Below are 19,473 nucleotides of genomic sequence, written 5' to 3'. Positions count from 1 at the left end.
TTCAATCCAGAGAAGCAACAAACAAGTTAAGAAATTATTGTACAACGTCTGTCCTATTGAATAAGGTGTTGTTATAAACATGCATGTCATGACAATTGGCAAACATTTTTTAAGCGTTATTTAGATAGGTAAACACTCTAAGCCCCAGATCATGTCACTAAAAAACTTCATGAAATGTTATTTGAGAATATTCGCCAAATCAGACTCTAGATTCATTTACGACACGCATGTATATTATCTACCAGAATGCATTGGCAAAATTCACCACATTAATCCCTGCATATAGTTTAGTTCAGGAAACTACATTAAAATCAATAAATAGAAATTATAGTAATCCCTGCATATAGCTTAGTTCATAAGATTATGTAAAAATCAATAATAGAAGTGAACAGGAAAGATAAATAAAGAAATCAAACAATAGAAATGGAAATGGAAAATAAATAAGGAAATCAGACAATAGAAATGAAAAAGGAAATTAATTTAAAAAAATCAACAATTCGTGCTAATGAATCCTTCCAAAACTCAACACATTTTACCAAAAAAACAATTACAAGTCACCCCGTAACAAAATCATAGGAAATGTTAACCTAACAAATCAATATGAAAATCCGTTCCAACCTGGACACGTTGGCAGATAGACTAGAGCTCTAACCAATCGTAACCACTCACCCAGCCAAAGTCGTGATTTCTGATATATTGCCTGAGGTCACAACCTGCGACTCCAGATCCGTAGATCAACCTGACCCTTAGATCAAAACATTTAAACGAGTCACACTTGACCCAAAATGTCACCCAAATCACAAAAAAAAAAAAAAAAAAAAAAAAAAATCACAACCTGTGATTCCCAATCTTCAAACACTTTTCAAAACAAAAGAAAATATCATTTCCCACAATATTTTGTTTTCCGAAAGTTATACCTCAAAATAAGAACGAACTCACTCGCAGACATTGCTTGTGTCACCACAAAAATCACCAATATATGTTGTATTTCCGCAAAAAATAAATGCTCGAAATAATAATCCAAATAAAATCACCATTATATTACTTTACTCAATGCCACACCATCCAGATATATATTTCACGTAAATATATATATATATATATATATATATATACGCAGTCATTCATTCAGGAATGCCTACTAATACCAACTATAGTTCACACATCACGAAAATCGAGAAATTTATTTTTATAATTAAAATCTCATTTTACTTACCCATGAACCATAGTCGAACAAGTTCATATAAATTTAAAACAAATATCTATTTTCATAAAATAATTTTCACAATTTAGTGATTAAATGTACGATAATGAAATTTGGTTCGTAAATTTACTCACCTCTAATTCCAGCTGCATCTTCTCTAACAATCAAGATCACACAATCAAAAAATGTTCGCCCAATATAATTCAGTCAAGCACCTAATCACATACGATCTAAACTTAGCACACAAATCACAAAAACACAATTATATGACGATCCAACGATCGGATCCTCACGAATCGAAAATTGAAACCATCGAAACGTAAAAATCGTAACATAATCATATGATCTCTAAAAAGTACGTACACTACAAGAGAAAATAGCAAAAGCGAGGAATTTCATTGTGACAACCCAAAATTAGTCGCAAAAGCTTGGCAAATATGAGGAAATTTCAGTTGTCGCACATGATCCCATTGGCGACAACCAATTTGTCGCATAAAGTAGGAATTTGCAAGAAATTGACAGTTGTCGCCCATATGACATTATGCGACATCCAATTCCTCGCAAAATGTTAATTAGGCGACAATTTCTACCAATTGTTGGTTAATGTTTATGTGACAACTTTAACTTCCTTGCAAAAGATTAATTAGGCGATGACTTCTGTGAATTGTTGCTTAATGTTTATGTGACAACTAGATTTTTGTCACTGAAGACTGATTTAGTGACCACTTATGTAACTTGTTAGTTAATAATTATGTGACAACTTTACCTTCCTTGTTGAAAATCAATGTGGCGACAACTTTATCAGGTTGTCACTTAATGTTTATGTTACAATTTGAATTTCCTCGCTGAAATTCAATTTGGCGACAACTTTATCGAGCTGTTGCTTAATGTTTATGTGACAATTTGAATTTCCTCACTGAAAACTAATTAAGCGAGGACTTGTACTAGTTGTCGGTTAATGTTTATGTGTCAACTTCAATTTCCTCACTGAAAACTAATTAAGCGATGACTTCTACTAGCTGTCAGTTAATGTTTATGTGACAACTTCAATTTCCTCGTAAAAGACCAATTAAACGACGACTTTTACAGGTTGTCGCTTGATGACTATGTGACAACCTGAACTTCCTCACTGAAAACTAATTAGGCCACAATTTCTACGAGTTGTCGGTTAATGTTAATATGACAACTTTAATTTTCTAGCAAAAGGCCAATTAGGCGACGAGCTCAATGGGTTGTTGCTTAATGTTTATGACAGGACCCGCCCCGAATTTCACCCTGAAACCCGATTACCAACAACTCCACTTTCACAAAACACAAAACTCAAAAATACTAATCCCAAAGGTTAATCAGAGCAATACTACTATACACAGGGATATAAAAAAAGAGTAAAGGATCAAGCGATCCTACACTGCGGAAGTAGTGACAACTATGCCATTTTTGGCAGAGTTACCTCTAAAATGGACCCCACAGGGCCACATCGGGTTTCAGGGTGAAATTCGGGGCGGGTCCTGTCAGTTTATGTGACAATTGAAATTCATCGCTAAAAACCAATTAGGCGACGACTTCTATCAATGGTCGATTAATGTTTATGTGACAACTTTAATTTTCTTGCAAACGATCAATTAAGTGACAACTTGTACAGGTTGTCGCTTAATATTTGTGTGGCAACTTGAACTTCCTCGCTGAAAATCAATTAGAGAACGACTTGTATGTGTTGTCAGTTAATTCTTATGTGATAACCTCTCACAAAAAAATAATTAGGCGACGACTTCTACAGATTGTTACTTAATAATTATGTGGCAGATTTGGGTGAGGTAGAATTCTCTTAAGGTGAATCTGAGTGAGGTGAAACCTCTCAAAGCGGATTTAGGTGAGGCGAAATCTCCTCAATGCGAATATGGGTGAAGTGAAACCTCTCAAAGAGCATTTGGGTGTGGCAAAATCTCCTGAAGGCGAATCTGAGTGAGGTGAAACCTCTCAAAGCGGATTTAGGTGAGGTGAAATCTCCTCAAGGCAAATCTGAGTGAGGTAAAACCTCTCAAGGTGGATTCGGGTAAGGCAAAATTCCCTTAAGGTGAATCTGTGTAAGTAGAAATCCCTACAAGATCAACATGGGAGAGGAATAATCCCCTCAAGGGGAAAATTTGGGTGAAGAAAATTCCCCTTGAGGCAATCTCAGTAAAGAGAAATCTCTTCAAGGCAAATCTGAGTTAGGCTAATAAATTAAATATTTCAAACGAAAATTCTTTTCTAAAATATTTTCAATATATCCCCGTATAAACTGATACTTTAATTCTTTGTATGAAATCCAATTGAGGAGAAATCCCTCAATTATATGAAGATTTCAAAGAAAAAAAAATATTTCATTTCCCCAAGCTGCTACTGCTTTTCATGATGATCTTTGTGAAGTTTCTATATCCAAATCTTTTGTTAGGTTTGTAAGCTGTAACTTAGTTTTTGCTTTTTGTTGTTTGATTCGTTTTAAGACCTCCTTGTAACTTAAAAAAAAGAAAAAGAATATGTAATACCAAGTCAAACAAAGAGACTAGTCCGTGGTTGATCAAACAGAGAGAGATAAAGTGTTGCTTCTATAAATTTTCATGGTAATGAAAAAGTGCCAGATCAAAATTTTAACCATAAGGAGGGGCGAACGAGCAAGTGAGCATAGTTAGATTTTTATTATTCACTATTTAATTTAGATCTAGTAGAGATTAACTACAATTGAGTAGGGAATCAAATGAATAGCGTAAGTAACAATCCATAACATAAACTGACCAAGAGACAAAGAAAATAGGTCGATCACATCACATCTTCTAATAGTTACAGTTCCCCATAAGTACACTTTTATTTCAATCTCTCAGATTTCTAAATGCTTTGACTATACTTATGAATTAATTTTGAGAACGCAGCCACATATGGCGGTGCTAAATTGGTGTGTTGCTCTTTAATGAAATTTGCTACATGATGCCTTGCCGTGGCAGTGTGTTTCCAGAGTCTAAAATTTTAAATTATTTTTTATATGCATTGGAGGGAAATTGAACCTTGAGCTAACCTAAGTAAAAAAATGAGTGGGCTTCTATCCCAAAATCAGCGGGATTCTATCCCAAAATCAAAGTGAAAAATCAAAATAAAAACCTAATCACTTCTGCCTCTTCCCATCCCCTTGCATCCTCAATTCCTCATCATAGCCGCTCAGGCTCACTTCTCTCTCGTCACCACCAAGCTTACCTCCACTCCCAACCTCACGCCGTCCATGACCGCCATCATGCTCCTCGCCATATGAAATGGCGTCCCGGGCGTCCCGGGCGTCTTCGCCTCCGTCACCACCGTCTACCGCAGCAACTACCGGACGTGGTTCTGCACGATCCTCTCTGGCTCTCTGCCGGGATGTTCGTCGCGGTCTACGGGGCCGGTTTCGCTCAACTTGGTGAGGAATGTCATGTTCTATTTGATTTCAGTTCTTGTTCTATAGGACCGGGTAATTTTTCTAGCCATCGCCTTCCGTGCATCACATCTCGAAGAAAAACAAAGGTGAGTTTCCTGCTTCCGGTATGGTTATAGCTTTCTATTGTTTAATTATACTCTTCATTGATTGATTCTATTTTGTAGGGTTTTTATCGAAGCAATCTGAGGCCGTCCCAGATAGACTTTTGAAATTGCGTAGAACTAAGAATGAGCAAACGGGGGATTCCCCCACCCCTGCCCCCGCCTCAAGTTTCCCCCGAGCTCCTGTTCCCCGTCTAGGGATATTTTCAAATGGGGGATTCCCCGCCCCCACCCCGCATTTGTCATTTTTTCTCTATATGAACTTTTTTGGTTTTCTATTTTGAAATTTTTTATTTTCTATCTTTTAAGATTTTTTTCCTTTCCTTTTTTTACAAAAAATAATTCACAAATCACAATTATAAGACGATCCAACAGTCAGATCCTCACAGATCACCTAGAGGATCATCTTTACGGATTTATACGATGATCCAACGATCGGATCCTCACGGATCGCTCTTAGGTTCATCCTCTCAAAATTATATAAAGATCCAACGGTTAGATCCTCACCGATCGCCCTTAGGTTTATCCTCTCAAAAATATACGAAGATCCAACGGTTGAATCGTCTCGGATCGCCCTTATAATCATCCTCACAAAATTATATGACGATCCAACAGGTAATGGATGGTAATTTCAGGTTGGGTCATGAGGCATGTGGTGGGCTCAAAGAGATCTTGTTGAGCAATGATCTGTGTTGGAAATAGAGGTTAGGGTTCTGAACGTTTTTGTGCTTCTTATGATAATTGGTTATGTTCCAAGGTTGGTTGTTGATGATTATGACAATGCATGAGTTTCTATGTTTCAAGATGTATCTGCGGGGAGCTGTGTTTGGTTATACTCTCCTCCCTTATAATTTATTTGAACTGTAATTATGAAGGTCTCTTTGGGGTAGGTAACAATATTTCTACTTTTCAGTTAGAGTGAATATGAAATTGTTTATTCTGAAATTTGTGACTTTAGTGATACAATTGGTCAAATGAAGCTTTTTGATGCACAATAGTCCACTTCTAGTGCTTTGGTTGGCACTGGAACTGAGGTGATTGTTTCTTGGCCAATTCATCATGTAATTTGGTCTATTTTCTATTTACTTAATAAAAAAAATTCAATTTTGGGGAGAATACTGAGTTAGTTGGAATTTGGGATTAGATTGAGCAACTTGCATACTTGCTGTTCTGATTATGCAGGCATGATGGAAAAGCTGTCTGGGCTGCAACGGAGTTTGGTGACTCCTAGGTTGGTAGATGCATTGAAGCTATCATTCAAATTACTTCTTGATCAGGAGAACTTGGTATCATAGTGGAGGTTAGTTTGCACTATGATCTTCTTTTTAAGCGAAGTTAGTCATTCATAGTCATGCACTTGTCATTTCTTAGAACTGAGTTATTGTTTTGCCCTGCAGGTGCCACAGGCCTTTACAAAACCTCTAAATAAGAACTTTTAGCGCTGCAGATGTGTCTCCACTCTATAGTGATGAGTTCAAAGTGCAAGAGCGAGTAGACAATAATTAAAGATTTGGGGAACTGATCAGGAGCATGCCAAAAAGATGAGGAGTTCATTGCAACACTTTCCAGCAAACCAACAACTAATAATTTGTTTACTAGTATGTTGGATTTAGTATACAAGTATCTCTAGACTGTTTTGAATTATTATTGATCTAAGTATTTTGAATTGGTATTGATTGTAACTTGTAAAGAATACTTTCGGTTGATATATTCTTATTTTGTCTGCTCATCTTTACTTTCTATCAATGCTAGGGCTGGGCGCGGTTCGGTGCGGATCGGTGTTAGGCTAAAACCGCAACCAAACCACTTCATTCGGTTGTGCTGTATTTAAAACCGCAACTGCATTTTAAAAACCTACACCGCTTACTTCGGTTACACCGTTTTGCGGTGCGGTGCGGATCGGTTTCGGTTATGTTCGACTTTCTTTTCTTTTTGGCATATTTTCAACCAAAGTCGACAAATTTAACTGTCCTAAAATGAGTAACCATTACTATCAAAATATCAACAAAATAAAGTATAAACCACTCATAATCTGTTCACTAAATCAAGTAATGAACATTACAAGTAACCTGTTCATGACATCAACATCTCAAGTTCTCAACTACACAAATAAGTAATAACATTAACCATCTGTCAAACCTGCAGATCAACTATCAAATTATTCAAATATCAACAATCTGCTCCAGCTGTTCCACATTTATAACCAAAAAGCAATTTCCAAAACTAAATCAAAGTTCCAACAGTCTAACAATCTGTTTACAAACCAAATATCTAACATGCAGCACAAACATAAATTAAAGTTCCAACTTCCAAGTTCCAGCAGTAAATCAAAGTTCCAGCAGCACAAACATAAAGTTCAAACTTCAAAGTACGAAACATTAAATTTAAAGTTATTACAAACTATAGTTAAAGAACTTAAAGGCTGCAACATCAAGTTCCAAGTACCAAACAGAAGTTAAAGTTATTAGTAACCAAAGTTAAAGCAGTTCATACTTGAATGAAACCGGAAAGGAAGAATAAAAAACAGAAAGTTGGGTCACGGAGAACTTGCTCCAGCAGTACAACAATTTATTTCAAAAAGTTGTTCCATTAGTCCGATTTCCAGCAGCTGCAACCTACTTCATCCCTCAGAGTCAGACACTTGGGTCACAACAGAGTCTAATAAAAAGTTAAAAACCAAAAACAACAATCACAAACCAACAACTTACCAATTAATTTATTCAAATTAACAATTAGTGTAAAGTCAAAAAATGTTAAAATACCTGATTCAAGCTTCTCAAGCTCACCATAAAGCTCCAACTCGATCTTCGTCGGCTCTTTGTACTCATTAAAAGCACCACCTCTTAACCAATCATTGAGACAAACCAGCCCTTCAACCATTGTCGATCGTCGGAGTCAATGAAGCTCTAAATGGGTCAACAACCCTTTTTCCTAGGCTAAAAGCAGCCTCCGAAGCCACCGTTGAAGCTGGAACAGCAAAGACATCCTTTGCAATTTTAGACAAAACTGGAAACCTAGGAGAATTCTCTTTCCACCAATCTAAAACATGAAATTTTGTATTGGCAGGGTCTTCGGCAGCTTCAAGCAAGTACTTGTCGACTTCATTCCTTATCTCAACCACATCTTTTTGCTTCCTAAGCCTCAAGAACTTGTTCATTGATGCAGCATGACTATCCTCCTCTCCGGCATTAGAAATTGATTGAGTAGGTGGCTGTGTAGCTTCAAATGACGCTTGTGCAGCCACAGGGTCAGAATTAACATACTCATGATAAAGCTGCATCAATTGACCCTTAACATCATCCATCATCTCCGAGACCAAGGACATGTCTTGCTGCAGCAGAGGGAAAAAGAACTCGAGATACAATATCTTGTATCTTGGATCTAATACCACAGCAAGCAGCAAAATAGGGTTCAAGTCCTCCAACTTCAACCAATACTTGTCGAATTTTTTCTTCATTGATGCCCCAATGTTTACCATCAAAGGATCGACACTTTGGCTGCATTTTTCCAATTCTTCAATGATGGTACACATCCACACAACAGGCTGGTTTGCAGTTACCACTTTAGTGCTGCTAAATGCCAAAGTTGCATCATAAAAAATCTTGAGAAATTTCACCAACCTAGCAGCCTTCTCCCAATCCTCTTTCTTAGGTGGCCCGACCCTTTTTCCTCCCCCAACCCTTTCCTGAAAGTAGTTTTCGTACTGCTGGTCCTCATCTTCCAACCTCACGAAGGCCTGCCTATACTTCACAGCTATGTCTAACATGAAATAGGTGGAGTTCCACCTTGTGCACACATCTAAAGGCACAATACCCCCCTTATGATCAACCTTCTCTCTAGATGCACACTTCCTAAATTTATCTAGCCTTGTAGGTGAACTCCTAATAAACTTAACAGCATTCCTAATTGCATCGATGGAGGAATCAAGCTCCTCCATCCCATCCCTCACAATAAGATTCAAAACATGGCAGCAACACCTAACATGCAGAAAACTCCCACCTAACACTAACTGCTTCCAATTCCCAATCTTCTCCTTCATATACTCTATTGCAACCTGATTACTCGATGCAGTGTCAACTACAATGCTGAAAACTCTCTCAATACCCCAATTAATGCAGCATGACTCCACCAATTTCCCTATTGTCTTACCCTTGTGATTCAGAATAACAGTGAAGTTTATTATTCTCTTATGTAGTGCCCAAGTCTCATCTATGAAATGAGCTGTCAAGACAAGGTAATTGATATTCTGGACCGAGGTCCAGGTATCGGTGGTAAGAGAAACCCTCAGATTGTTCCTAGCTAAAAACTCTCGAATATTTTCCTTCTCAAATTGGTAGATATCCCTGATATCTCTACCAATTGTCCTCCGAGAGGGAGGATCAAACCTTGGTGATGCTTTCATAAAGTGCCCCTCTACATGACTAAATGGCAGCTCATCCCTCACAATCATTTTAGCTAAAGCCCTTCTACATTCATTTGGGTCCCAACCCTAGCAAGTAACTTACCACCACTATCAGCAGAATCAAATGAAAGAAATTTTTGCTTCTTAGCTGGTTCGTATGCCGGACACTTCTTGCATTGGTAGAGCATATGAGTCCTCATGGATGTCATCCCATTTGATCTTGAGTCGCAAGCATACGTGGTGGGACAGTACTTGTACTTAGCTCTTGGTTTCGCCATCGGAGTACCATCCGGATTCTTCATCTTCTCAAAATGATCCCATGCTATAGACTGGTTCTTCCTCTTCACATAATCAGCTTCATTAATTGGAGCAGCAGCTGCAGAAGGTGGTGGGGGAGGAAGCATAAGCGGTGCAGCAGCTTCACTTGTAGCAGTTGGTGTTGTTCCGGTGCTTGACCCAGCTAGTGTCGCATTGGGAGTTTGCGAAGCTCCACTTCCCTGATAAGAAAGTAAGAAAAAATCAAATCAGACAATTACAAACAGAAACAATTTGGGATGCAAACAAAATAGATTACCATATTCCCAAAGAACTTAAAAACTCAATCTTTGACCAACTAAACCAGTTGGGATGAAAACGTAACAGATTATCATATTCCTAAACAACTTAAAAACTCAATCTTTGACCAACTAAACATAAACTTCCGATCAAAAATAACAACTTTCAACACAGTTCACACATTCAGAACTCATTCATCAACTCACAACAACATACCCACAAACCACAGAAAGAACCAAGCCTTGACTTGGGTATTGACAATCAAATTGATTCAAATCAAACAAAAGCGAAATCGAAATCTTTGACCAACTAAACATAAACTTCCCCCGATCAAAACTTTCAACTCACAACAACATACCGAGAAGTCCAGAACAACATTCAACTCAAAACAGTGAAAACACAACATTCAGAACTCAAAACACACCTAGAACAAACATACCCAGAACAACATTCAACTCAAAACACAACATTCAGAACTCAATCATCAACTCACAACAACATACCCAGAAACGAACAGAAAGAACCAAGCTTTGACTTGGGTATGCCCAATCAAATCAAACAAAATCGAAATTGAAATGAAAATCAAGCTGAACCCATATCGATTCCATCCAGAGATGAGTGGAGATGACGTCCTCGGTCGGCGTTAGTCCGAGTCGGTGTCTTCGGTCGGCGTTCGAAGGCTGTGAGTTGAGAGAGAGAAGCAGAGTCGTGAGTCGAGAGAGAGAAGTGGAGTCGTGAGTCGAGAGAGAAAACCGGAGTTCGAAGGCTGTGAGTCGAGAGAGAGAAGCAGCGTCGTGAGTAGAGAGAGAGAACCGGCGTTCGACGGCTGTGACTCTGTGAGTCGAGAGAGAGAAGCTGAGACTGAGAGTTGAGATAGAAAAGAGAGAGGCGGATTCAAAATGAGGGAATGAGATCCGGTCAAAACTAGGGTTTTCGTATATGAGAGGCTGAGACTGAGAGCAATCAGGTGCAACGCAATGTATGTGTAACCTCATGTAGACCAATCAAAATTCGACAACTATTAAAAATAATTTTTATATAAATAAAAATTATATTAATTAAATAATATTATTATCCGGGCCGGTTCGGTTTTTTTCGGCCGGTTCACTGGCTAAACCCGGTCCAGACCCGAAGCAATCCAGTCCGGTTCGGTCTACTCATTTTTTCCCGCCATTTTCATCCTGTTCCGTCACCAACCCGGTTTTCCGGCCCGGTTCGGTTTCTGCCCAGCCCTAATCAATGCTACGGAAATGAATTCTCTTGCTATAGATTAGAGAATCAAGAATGACAAAGTAACTTCCTCTTCACTTGGTACCTTTAGGGATAGCTGGTTTTCTCGCTAAAAGAACACATAGTGAAAATGCTACAGCGATGAAATGTTGTTTTTGATAGGGGTAATTCCCGCATACCCAAAAATCCTTGGTATTTTTCCCAACTGCCCAACACTTTGGTATTTTACTATTGACAAAAGACAAAGACTAACATGGATAGTTTTAACAAACGAATGCCCTCTGTATCCTATGTTGACCTTAGATTCTTCTACCGTTCTATTCAGTCAAAAGGAAACAATAAAAAAACATTAAAACAAAAACAAGACTAGCCTTCAACATGCCACATTTCGCCTAACGACTTCCTGTCTAAACGGCTACTCACAGGGCGGAATCACTGCTGCTTGTCCTAATTTTTCTGTTTTAAAACTGATTCTTTTGGCTGAACAGTAAAGCTTTAGAACTTTAGCTTTCCATGGGATGCATGCATTCGAATATTAAACTTTGACATAGTAACTTATGCATGATACGAAATGTAAAGATAATGACATAGATATTTTATAAGTTAAAGAAGTGGGTGAACATCCATCTGAATTTATTTATTCAAATCTACATACAAACTTTGAACAGTCAGAGCCTCATTCTCAGGTAAACAGCAAAAGCTGTTTAGCTATTCATAAGAATGAGACCAGTTACTTACTTGTAATGGGAGCACACTACTTCACACCTGGATAGGAAAGGAAGCACACTGCTATTCTACTATTTTTATTATCAGAGGAGTTTTTTCTGATCTAAACTTCCAATGCCTTCTAAGAGAAGCTGAAGCTCCTTATATAGGGAGCGGAACTCAAACTAGAATTCAAAATACAAAAATGTACAGGACAACTCCGTGACTTCTGCTTTTCGTAGTGCTCCTGCTGGTGGAGGTCGGTCAGGGAAAAGCAAAAGGAAAAAGTGAAATGTTTTTCACTTAACCTTTTCTTTTTGAAAAGGAAAAAGCAAAAGTAGCTTTAGAAAAGTCTAAAGTTCTACAGTTGCTATTTTGGTGCTGATTCTTCACCTGTAGCTTCACATGTTCTCATCCGTTTCAGAATGGTGGCCAAAGACAAAGGAGTTGTTGTCTGCCTGGGCCATGCGAGTTGTTGTTGCATTATCCTCGACGTCTGTATCAACATACATCTTGTAGTGGTTGTCATTTTCAAGCTTTTCCACCCAACGCATGCATGCCATTGTCGAGTCTATCTCTTTTCTGGTTAGAGATAGGAATATATCGCTGCTGACTACGTCAGGATGATCGTAAGCAGTGATAATTGTCTTTTCTCCTGCTGCCAGGAATGTGTTGTTGATGTCTTCAGAGATGATCTTTTTGATGTAGTCAAGAGCCATGGCCTTCATCCAGGGAATGCTAGAATTCGGTTGGCCGTTGTATGCTACACAGGCTGGTTGAAGATATCTTCTTTGAATAATTCTCACATAATGATACGGAGGAATATATTCAACTTCACCATCTGTCTTCTGGATCCATTCAGGAGGTGTGGATCTGAACTTCAGACGAAGCATACAGTTGTCTTTTCTGATGTTCTTGACCGTGTTGACAATAATAGGCGGCAAGCCTCTCAGATCATCATTAGTTTTAGTCCATAAATTATGGACAAAACCATTTTCAACAAGCCATAGCTTGTGTTCTTGAGGATGTTCACTCTGAACATTTACCAGGTATCTTCCAACATATGGTCCTGAGACAATAAAGAGGGTTGGAGGAACTAGGTTTTCAGGATTGTGCCTTCCTATCAGATTATGGAATTCATACCAGTCTGATTCATTGAGTGCTATGATAGGGACCCTAGCACTTTCTGGACTTTCAAGGAAGGATAGTTTTTCTTTCCTTACAGCACTCTGCTGTGTATGAAGTTCTTCACTTTGTGGTCTACCATTCTCGTAGAGTTCTTCAGCTAATGCAAACAGAGCTGGGAACATTAATCCACTGCTTCTTTCTTGAAAGGCAAATAAGAGATTGTCCAGGATTGCCTTCTGGTGATACGCTAGTCTCCTGCCAGTTCTGAACACAGGAGTATCAAAAGTTCTTAATTCGTAATTAAAAACATTTATAACTCCACTAGGAGTTGGTCTGCTTTTTGGCAAAGCAGCAGCCGTCAACGGTCTTGATGTGCCTTTACCGTCTGCCGTTTGAGACGGGCTAGCCAATCCTTTACCCTGGGATTGATCAGTTGGAGCCAAGCCTTTTGAGCTTAGCAGAAACCTTTTAAGGATTTTCTCCTTGGTTTCTTTTGGATCTTCTTCAGATTCCTGTTCTTTCCCAGTCCTTCTGCTTCTGGGATTACGACCTTCGTCGTCTTCTCTTTGGCTGAACATTGCCAGTTCTCTGGTCAATGCGTCTGGAAGATAGTTCTTGTTTCCTGCAATTAATTCAACAGTATAATCATATTGGTTAAGAAACAATTGCCAGTTGGCTAATCTTCCTCTATCAGCAGCTTTGTCAAGTTTAAAATTTTTAAAATTCTTTACTCTGGCACAATCGGTGCGGACAGTAAAGGTTTTTCCAAGATATGCTGGAGAATTTAAAATCGTTTTCTTGACAGCTAAAATTTCTTTTTCCCCTGTGGGATAATTCAGTTCTGCAGGGCTGAACTTGCCACTACAAAATTTGCAGATCTTTTCAATGTTAGTTCCAGGCGCTCTCGCCAGAACAACACCGGACCAGTAATTATCACTCGCATCTGTCTGGAGGATAATTTCATCATTCTCTTCTGGTTGTTGAAGAGGAGGGAGGTTCTTACAGAGGTCTTTTATCTGCTTCACGATCTTTTCATCATCTTCTGTGAAGTTCCATTTTCTTTTGGAACTTGTCTTAGGAGATAACATTGCTGTTAACCCTGAGATTCTAGGGATGAAATCTCTCCCATAATTTATGACACCAAGGAATCTCTCTAGACTCTTAGCATCAGGGATTTTGTCTGGGAACTTCCAGATCTTTTCAAGGATGTGAGGTTGGAGCTTTATGACTCCATTCTTGATGTTTATTCCTAGGAAATCAACTTCATCGAGGATAAAGAAGATTTTCTTCTCACCTAGGATAATTCCATGCTGGACTATCAGCTTTGTTACCTCGTGGAGGTGCTTCATGTGTTCTTCTCTGTTTTTGGAGAAGACCAGGATGTCATCTATGTAGACGACGCAGAACTCCGCTACATGCTTGAAGATGTTGTCCATCTTTCTTTGAAAGATTGAGGGAGCTTGCTTGAGACCAAAAGGCATTACTAGCCACTCGTAATGACCTTGTGGTGTTCCAAATGCAGTGAGAGGTACACTCTCAGGATGCATCTTGACCTGCCAGAAACCCGACTTTGCATCGAATTTCGAAAAGACTTTAGCTCCTCTGAGCTGGTTGATCAGGACTCTGACTTGAGCGATCTGATATCCGTCTTTGACAGTCTTCTTATTGACATCTCTATAGTCAATAACCATTCTAGCTTTTCCTCTTAGATTCTCTGCATGATTTCTCACGTAGAATGCTGGAGCATGATGAGGGCTAGTGGAAGGTTGAATTAATCTCTTCTTCAGGAGATCTTCAATATCACTTCTGAATTCTTTCTGATCTTCCTCTTTGTACTGAGGAATAGCTTTGACATGGCAGATAGCGTTCATGTCATGCAATCTTAATTCACAGACCACTGGGTCTTTTTCCCAAAACTTCTGAGGATTTGTATCCACATTCTGCTCGAGTAGTTTCTTGATTTTGTCAAGAGTGGGAGTTTGTTGAGACTCAAGCTTGTTCTGAAAGTGCTTGAGGTTGTGCTCATGGATGAAACTAGCTTCTTCTTCTTCTTCTGAAGATTCTTCAACAAGCAGTTCTTCTTGTTGTTTGATTTGGAGTATGGGTTGAAATTTGGGTTTGTAGGGGGTAAGATCACCACTATTCTGTTGCGATCTCTGATACTGAGTAGTAAAACCGGGACCGACTACACTGAATGCATGTGTGAGGCGGTCAGCCCAGAACACCCGTTCTCCTTTTCTGAAGCCTATCACTTCTTCATCCTGAATGAATCGTTGTTGGAGAATAAAATCATTGCCCAACAAGAAATCAGATCCTTGGCCTTCAGATTGCCAAACATTCTGGATGATAAATGTTCCTCCACCAATGGTGATATGAACATTTTTTGCTACTTTCTTCATGGTGAGATGGCTTCCATCGAATGTAACACCAGTAGCTGACTTTTTCTTGTCTTCGTTCCAGAGTTCTTCTGGAATTGCAAATCTCTTTGCAACAGTAAAGCCTGATCCATTATCTACAAAAGCATGTAGATGATATTTCTGGTGATCAGGGAACTTGAGTCCGACCTCTATGTAGTTGCTGTATCTACTTGTAGAGACGACTTTCGATTGGTGAAGCTCATTTTCTTGAGCTTGTTCCGTTGGAATGAATGGTTTACATTCTTCTGGAACATTTTCCTGAGTGGGTGATTTGTCATCATCATCCCAATCTGTAGGAGTTATCTCTTTGCTGTCTGGATTACTGAACCAGGGGGGAGGATCATATCTGACTTTGTAATCAAACTTGCCGGAAGGTTGGCCAAGTAGATCCCATGTATCAGTATCCGCAGCTATCTCTTGTCTTTCTAAGAGATGAACATTTTCTGGTATTTCAACCAGTTCAATATCTTCATCGATTGTTTCTTCACCGATGATTTCTTCCTTTATTTCTGAGGAAGAAGGTTGTTCAATAGTCGTTTCTTGGACTACAGTTGCTGCAACATTCTTTGCTTGTTCCATGGTTTCCTGGAACAGAGTTTCAACTTCTTTCGCCTTTTTCTCAGCAAAATACTCTGCATATTCTTGCTCAACCCATTGGCTGACAAGACCATTCTTGGTTTTTCTTCTTGCTTCAGCTATGAAGCATTCTTTGTGATAAGTCTTCTTAGACTCTTCGCAGAACATAGGGAGACCATTCTTCTCGTGACATAAACAGTAGTCACAGACGAATGAACCAGGGTTCACCTGATAAGAAGACATGAAGGATTCTGTCTTGCTTTCTTCCCAGTTTTTGACTTTCAAAACGTTCATTTGTCTGGATTCGAAGTACTCTACTTCAGAATCTATCTCAGACTCTTCTGATGAACTTTCTTCTTCTTCAGACCAGGCAGAATAGACTGACCTGTCGTCATCTTCATCATCAGAATAGGCTATTTCGTAGCCTTTCATGTTTGCTACCTCTACTATTTGCTCATATTCTTCAAAGAGAGCTTTAGTAGATCTGTTTCCCTTTTCCGGGCATTCATTGGCATAGTGCCCTTCAGCTTTACACAACCAACATCTGCAAGCTTTCTTGCTAGGTTGTTTATGCTGCTGAGTATTCTTCTTTTTCTTGAAGAATTTCTTTTTTGGATCTTCATCCTGTTGCTTCTTGTAATTGGAGCTCTTCTTGAATCTCCAATTCTTTCTCTGATTACTCTTTTTGAATTTTTTAGAGTAATATTTTTCTTTTTTCTTCTTTCTGTGGAATTTGGATTCATGACATCCCCAGTTTGTGGGCATATCCAGAATTCCGTAACAGAAATTTTCAACTCCTTTGAGTTGCTTCTTGGCCATCTTAGCTCTAAGATTGGCTTTGCATTGCTCTTTCAGTAGTTGCCGGATTCTGTCGGCAATTCCTCCAACTGAAAATCGTTCAATTGGTTTCTCAGCTATGCTTTCTCTCACAGCTGTTCTCCATGGTTCAGGGAGCTTTCTGTGCAACAGATTAACTAGATCGGTATTCTCTAGTTCACCAATTGTACAGTAATATTCCTGAAATTCATTCAGGTATTCTTCGAAATATCTCATGTCACAGATCTTGAGAGCATAGATATTCGACTTTGCCGTTTCTTTGGCTTTCTCACTCAGATTTGAGAGATCTCCACAGAATTGATCGTACAGGGGTACTGCAAAATCATACGGAGACTTTGAATTTTTTATCTCTTCAAGCCAGTCTCTTCCTCTGGTGGTTTCCTTGAAAGATAGGTAGTACTTTTTTGCTACTCCAGTGAGAGTGGTTTCATAGTACACCTGCAAATCTGGTGCTTCAAATTTTCCAAGGGTAAGTGCAGAAGCCATCATCAGGCTATCTACCCATTGGTCAATGGTTTTTCTTTTGTCTAGACTCTTGTCTAGATTCAACCAGATGCCATAGTTCGTGATCGGAACTCTTGGCAGATTGTCCTCGGGGACGAATCTTTGAGAATTTCTTTCTCCTTTTTTACCCGTGGGGGCTTTCTGAACTGGGAGTTTTATTTCCCTTGTTTCTTTTTTTATGAAAGTTCTGGAGCTTCCTCCTTCTTCCATTTCAACATCTTGGTAAGGAAAGACTTTTCTTGTCTTTCTGCATTTGAATTCTTTCATTTCCTCGATTAGTTTTTCTAATCGTTCAGGACTTTCACAATTCTCAGCTTCTTTGTAAAGATCATAGAGCTTCTCAGCTCTGAGCATATGGACTGGTCTGCATAGATCAGCTTCCAGATCTTCTTCTGATATTGGTTCTTCAACAGTGGGTTTTGTTCCACTGACACCGGCTTCTCTGGTGCTGTAGCTTCTTCTCAGAAGACTGCTGTTTATCCTGATGTTTTCAGGACAGACATCACTTTTCCTGTGATCTTCAAAGTTGAGGCTGATTTCTCCAATGCGTCTACTCTCGTAGATCTTTGCTTTTGCTCTTTCCGGCAGCTTTTTTGGACCGGACAGTTTCCATTCAAGAGGAAAAGTTACTTCATTCCAAGCAACCTTGTGAATCTGCTGTGAATGGTTCTTCTGGTTGGTGAGGAATCCAGTAGTGAGACCAGGGATGTTGGAGATCCTTGTCTTTGGTTCCACTGTGGTGCTCATCAGTTTATAGTACACTCTGTATACTATTGCCAATTCTTGCATTTCTTCTTTCATTGAGATCCCGTCTGTCTTGACTCTCAGTCTGAGGCAGTGGGCTGCATCTTTCAAGCTGGTTGAAAAGTTGGGGAAGCAGTTGAAATATGCTACCTGGTTGCATAATGATGCTTCTAAAGTCCCAAACAGACTAGCTTGGAAGTCTGTCAGTCTGTTGTCTTGCAGGACACATAGGACTGAACAGTTGATGCCTTCTCTTGCCAATAGTTTTATGCCCACTTGGACTGCTCCAATGTGCATAAATTGGTATTGCTTTGCTTGTGCTCTGGCAACTTCAGCAGGGGTGATCATCAAGAGATCTGTTTCTCCTGTTGTTGAGGGGGTTGTGAATTCAAGTATTTTGAAATGATGGCTGTCCATCAGGTCAAATGTTCCCCGTCGGTAGATCTGTTTGAAATCTAGCTTTGGAATTGAGGAGTTTTTTACCTCATGCTCGATTTCATTGTATTCAAATTCTTCAGAATTTAGGAGTTGAACTCCTTTCTTTTTTCCAAAGATGCTTAACATCTTCATTTCTCTTTTTTCTGTATTCTCCGGATTTTCATACCGGATACTAGTCTGACTAGTAGATGGTTCCAGAAAAATCATGTTAGGAACACGATTTGAGTCTGGTTTCTCTAATGGTTTGAACCCATTAGTCTTCTTTTTTACTGTAGGCAATTTCTTGTCCTTCAGTATAGATTCCAGCGTTTTTTGCTGTTCTTTGATTTTTCTACTGACACTTGTCAGTCTTTCTTCTTCCGTTTTTGGAAGATCTTTGATATAATCCAGTTTGTTTTCCAATCTTTCTAATTGGTGGATTATAGCAGGTATTGTTTCTAGTGTCGACTGACATCTAGATATTTCTAGTAACATCTTCTGATATTTCTCATCAGAAGCTTTTAGTAGAGAATTTATTTTCTCTAGTAACAATTCTGACATTGTCCCCATTAAGGAGGGGTTCTCCTTTGAGCCTTTTACAAGCTCTGATACCAGTAAGGTGCGGATCTAACCAATGCTCAAATAATTCAGAGGTTTTTGTTCCTCTTCCAGAACATATAGGAGATTTTCTATCTCTTCTTCTATCTTATAGATTCTAGTCTGAAGTCTATAAATAATATCCCAGTAATTGGGAGATTCTCTATCAAGGCTGTCCCGATAGGTTTTTAATTTTCTCAGTTTTTCTCTCTCTTTATGCAGTTCTTTAGTAGTATGTTTGCATATAGCAACAAGCTCAAGTCTGTCTACAATTGAAATTATGAATAGTAAATTGTACTGTTTACCTTTCGAATTAGAGGATGACTGTCAGCTTCATACATATATTCAAATGAAACAAACTCTGATGGGCCCACCACGTTTCTAAAACGACATATATAAATTTATGAAAGAGACATATGCAGATGCAGACTCTAACAAACCAAAACAACAAAGGGGTACTAATGGTAGGGATTTTGAAAAGACGGGTAGGTAGGAAAGAAAGTGAGAAAAAGTTGTGTAAAAGAGAACAAAAATAATACACTGGGGTGTATGAGAAGTATTTTCCCAAATTTGGGGTGTATGAGCATTAACCCTTTTTGATAACTATACCA

At 38.9% G+C, this 19,473-nt stretch overlaps 1 protein-coding gene across 1 annotated transcript in view; it reads right to left on the bottom strand.

Moving 5' to 3' along the window:
* The window catches only part of LOC112166880 (cytochrome P450 CYP72A219), a 36,211-nt gene that overhangs the window by 9,029 nt on the left and 7,709 nt on the right, over positions 1-19,473 (bottom strand). The window lies entirely within an intron of this gene.

This window comes from Rosa chinensis, chromosome 5 (genome assembly GCF_002994745.2).
Source record: "Rosa chinensis cultivar Old Blush chromosome 5, RchiOBHm-V2, whole genome shotgun sequence".
NCBI classification, from domain to species: Eukaryota; Viridiplantae; Streptophyta; class Magnoliopsida; order Rosales; family Rosaceae; genus Rosa; species Rosa chinensis.
Note: the sequence above shows the minus strand (reverse complement) of the source record. Positions and strands in the feature narration are given on the sequence as shown.